The 5,000-nt window shown below is 30.0% G+C and overlaps 1 protein-coding gene across 2 annotated transcripts in view; it reads left to right on the top strand.

Annotated features, from left to right (window-relative positions):
• The window catches only part of LOC145268293 (angiopoietin-4-like), a 111,212-nt gene that overhangs the window by 38,410 nt on the left and 67,802 nt on the right, over nucleotides 1–5,000 (top strand). The gene's annotated exons all lie outside the window — the stretch shown is intronic.

Below are 5,000 nucleotides of genomic sequence, written 5' to 3'. Positions count from 1 at the left end.
AAATAACATATACTACAAAATATATGAGATAGACTCAAATCAAAACATACTACACTAATCTGTTTCTTTGTTAAACGCAACGTCACTTTTGTGAGAAAGACAAAGTAGAAAGATGAAAAAGTCCTTACTATCTAGATTTCGAGGATGGTTTTGTATCGTGTCAAGGCAGGTAGGAATATTTCTTAGCAGCTCCTCTCCAGCTATGGAAACTGTACTCCATCTTAGGACGTACGATTATTTGTGTGTGTGTGTGTGTGTGTGTGTGTGTGTGTGTGTGTGTGTGTGTGTGCACGTGCATGTGTGTTTGAGGGTGTATGCGTGTGTGTGTGTGTGTGTGTGTGCGCGCGCGTATGTGTGAATGAGAATAAATTTAATAAATTTTTTCTTGCCTGATGAGATCAATAATGATCGAAACGGTCTGCATCTCGTAGCGAGACATGACTGTATTTATTTAAAGGAAATAAAAACTATAAATTTGCTCTCTTTGAGTGAGCATTATCAACGACTCTTGCTGTAATTAAATGATTCTAATCTTTTGAATATATATATATATATATACTAGCTGAACCCTGCCACGCGTTGCAGTGGCTCAATTTGGTGTAATGTAAAAATTTAATAAAAAGAGAAAAATGCATGTTTCTTATATTCTTAGTACAGCAATCCACTCCAAAAAGTGAAAAATGAAAAAAAATGGTACTGTCGCAAAATTTGATCTGGATCCTCGGGAGTTTCTGTCAATCATTCATGGTTTGAACTCGACCAACAATCAGTGGATGAAGCCGAACGTAGCAAAAATGTTGAAATGCTAAATGTTTTTTTCTTTGTTGTTGTTTTCTGTATACAAAAATGTGAGTTAGTAATTAATATTTGGTCGATGGGGGGGGGGGGGGTTACTATACACAGATTCGAAAAAGTTGTCCAAAAACAAATAAATGAAAGCAAAGATAAGGTAAGTTACGTTTCTACCTAACTAGATAATTATTTAGTGTTTTTATGTAATGTAAAATGTTTAATCGGCTCGAAAAACAGAAATGGTCGTAGACTCTGTTGAATATGTTAAGTTTGGGAAAGTAAGTTGAAAACTAAAAACTATACAAAACAGTGTCTGAACCCCCACAAATATATGTTACGATGACATAGACTGGCATAATCGGTGGGTTTCTTACAGTATTTTGTATAGTTTTTTAATTTTAACTCACTTTCTCTAACTTAAAGTAATCAACAGTGTCCGCCACCATTTGTAGCTTTCAAATACACCGATAAACACTGTTTTTCAAGCCGACTAAACGTTACATTAAATGAAAAGGGTTCATATTACTAAACACAGATACAAAAAAGTTGTCAAAAAATAAATATATAACAAATAAATGTTATCAAAGGCAAGAAAAGTAAATGTTCTACCTAACTGGATAAGATTTTAGTGTTTTTATGTAATGTATAATCGGTTCAAAAACATTCAATGTTTATCGGTATATCTGAAAAATACAAATGGTGGCAGACTGTATCGGACACGTTAAGTTTGGGGAAATTTGGGGAAAATGAGTTTAGACTAAAAAACTATACAAAATACTGTTAGGAACTCACTCAATATGTTATCATGACGTAGGCTGACATATAATCGGTGGTTTTAAACTTTTGCTCGATACAGGTGACGACTTTTAAAAGTCCCTTTTAGTGATTACTTGGTTTGAGGATATTTGTACAACTAAACGGCAAATCTGCTCCAAAAAATCCGGTATTATTTTACTTTAAAGCCCGTTTCACGTTCGTATATAACGAAATATTTTATTGTAGATTTTGGTGTGCTTAAAACGAATCTGCAAACCGTTTCCGTAGCAAAAAGAAAGTTTTCATGATATTCATGAAATTACTTTTTCGAAAAGTGTGTGATCACTTTTCAATCTAAATTTAACTTAGAATGAGCACCCACTTTCTGGCCACCTGAGAGAGGGACATTTTTCTGTGTGTTTCTTGGCTAAAAAGTTTTTTGTTTGATTTCTTTTGTTTGAACTGGGATGGAAAATTATTGGTAAATTTTTAGATTAGGTCCACCTCCTCAATTTTCTTTTAAATGACGACTTATAATGGTTTTCGACTATGCTGAATACGAAAATCACATTGAAATTTTGCAGAAATAAGTAGTTATCAAGATATAAAAAGTTGTATTATGCATTGTAATCTTTGGCGGCCATCTTTTTTACGCGCGTGCATTTGTTTATGGCGCATGCGTGCATAAAAGGATGGCCGCCAAAGAATACAATGCATAATATAACTTTTTATATCTTGATAACTACTGATTTCCGCAAAATTTCAATGCGATTTCCGTATTCAGCATACTCGAAAACCTATAAATGTCGTCATTTAAAGGAAAATTGTGGAAGTGGACCTAATCTAAAAAAATACCAAATTATTAAACATTTCGGTACTCATGCAGAGAGTGATCCGTGCTGAAATAATAATGTTATTATTTTAAAAGTCATTCTTAACATGGGGAGGGGAGTGTGTTTGTACCTATTCTGTACTTTAACCTTACAATTGAATAAAAAAAAACATATCATAAAACTTTAATTAAACGTGGAAATACGATTTAAAAAATAGCGTGGATCACTCTCTGCATTAGCACCAACATTTCTCCAGCATGTTAGTGAAATTTATAATACTTAAAAAAAAATTTTTTAAAAAAACAAAAAACCCTCACCTTTCATAAAAACAAATTATTTAAAAAAAAAAACACCCAAAACTGACTTTTAACTAAATAAGTAAAAAATTAAAAAAAAATTTTTAACTCGAAACTTTATTTTCATAAAAACAATAAAAAAGTCATGTTCAATCTATTTTTTTTTCTTTGAGAAACAAATATATTTCTGACTTACAAATGTGGTAGAGACTCATATTATTTTTACTTTCTATGGTTTTGATATACCGCGTTTTTATTGCTTACAAAATTGGTGACTGATTTATCAGAACGTTGTAACTAAAGAGTAAGCACCACTTTCAAATGTCGAAATAATGATTTCTTTTTTAAATTTTTTTTTTAATAATCTGTTTAATTAGTGTCCAATCAATAATAATCCAGTGAAAAAAATTTCCAAAAACCTATAAGTATAGAAATTACGCACTTAACTTTTACAAAGATTATTTACGTTAACTCTTTTCATAAATAATTTTTTAAAAAAAGTAACTAAACCATTTATTGATAATTTCTCACGTGTACAAACATTTATTTATTTACGTAGGCTTAACTCTTTTCATGAATAAGAAAAGTTTTACTCTTTAAGAATAATAAAAGGAAAAAATGCAGAGAGTGATCCGCGCTATTTTTTAAATCGTATTTCCAAATTAAAGTTTTACGATATGTTTTTTTATTCAATTGTAAGGTTAAAGTACAGAATAGGTACAAAACACCCTCCCCTCCCCATGTTAAGAATGGCTTTTTAAATAATAACGTTATTATTTCAGCACGGATCACTCTCTGCATGAGTATCATAAAAATTAATACAAATAATACTTATCTCAATAAGTGAAAGGCTCATTTCTACCGGAAATGAAATGGGGACAATCTCGCAGTTACGAAAAATATTTCCATTTATAATTTAATATCTTTATAATTCGCAATGTTAAATTATTTTAATAACATGCAAACATTCTTTGACTTTAAAAATAGATTTTCTGAAAATTTCAATTAAATTGGTAACGTAGAAATATGTTTTTTTTTTCACTTTTAACAAACCAAAAATTACATATGTACACGTATATATATATATATATATATATATATATATATATATATATATATATATATATATATATATATATATATATATGCATGTATATAGATCTATATATGCAGGTATATGCATATATGATTGAGTATTTATAGATGTGTATGTATATGTGAATATGTGAATATATTAATATTTACTTCAGTTTAGTTGGTCTTTGATCAATACATAAGTACCTCTACTGGATCATCTGTAAAAAAATTAAACATCCAGTGTAGCAGCAAATCCTAGAAACTTCAACTTGAAAGAACAGTTGAAAATGACTTATATACCATACATTACGACTATATAGTCCCTACGGCCACTTACTTTGAAAATGCTGCTGTGAAACCTGAGATAGTTATATGGAATAAGTCAGAAAGAGCGGCAACCTTGGTTGAAGTGAATGTCCCTTATGATGGAGGTATGAACAGAGCTGAAGGAGATAAACAGGCCAAATATCAAGGTCTCATGTATGATATGAAAAGAAACTGGAATCTTACAGAGATATCAATCATACCAGTTATTATAGGTGCTAGAGGGCTTATGAAGAAGAACCTAAACTCCTACCTAACTAATATTCCTGGTGAACCAAGTGCAAAAGAGATCCAGACAATTGCGCTTAAGGGAACAGCCAGGATCATAAAAAGAGCTATCGATTGGTTTCAATAAAAAGCAGGGCAATGTTGGCAGCTAGTTTGGCTGCCCCATACCCAGCATTACAATCTTTAAAGAAAGAAAATTAAAAAAAAATGAATAAAATAAAGTACGTCTGCCAGACGGACTACAGACCATTAAGTGTGCATTATCATCAGCAGTCCATCGTATATTCTAACGATGCCACGGTATGGAATATACTTAACACTTGTGACATATATATATATATATATATATATATATATATATATATATATATATATATATATATATATATATATATATATATATATATATATATAATTTAAAGGAGATTAGAATAATAGTCTAAAGAGCTAAGTGTATTTTAATGTAATAGTGAAATTACTAGTTTAATTAAAATACAGGAAATGCTCGTTGTAATTTAGATATATAATAAGCTCGATAGTTAAATGTCCTAGAGCTAATTCAATATTAAGTAATGTGATCTATAATTTAAAAGTTTTAAAAAAATTTTAAATTTAAAAATCAAAATTTAATTAAATTAAAAATCAGTTTCATAAGAAGGAACAACAACAAAGTCAATTATCTGTACGATCGTTT

This window comes from Euprymna scolopes, chromosome 43, assembly GCF_053919585.1.
Source record: "Euprymna scolopes isolate OS-2025 chromosome 43, ASM5391958v1, whole genome shotgun sequence".
Classification (NCBI taxonomy): Eukaryota; Metazoa; Mollusca; class Cephalopoda; order Sepiida; family Sepiolidae; genus Euprymna; species Euprymna scolopes.
Note: the sequence above shows the minus strand (reverse complement) of the source record. Positions and strands in the feature narration are given on the sequence as shown.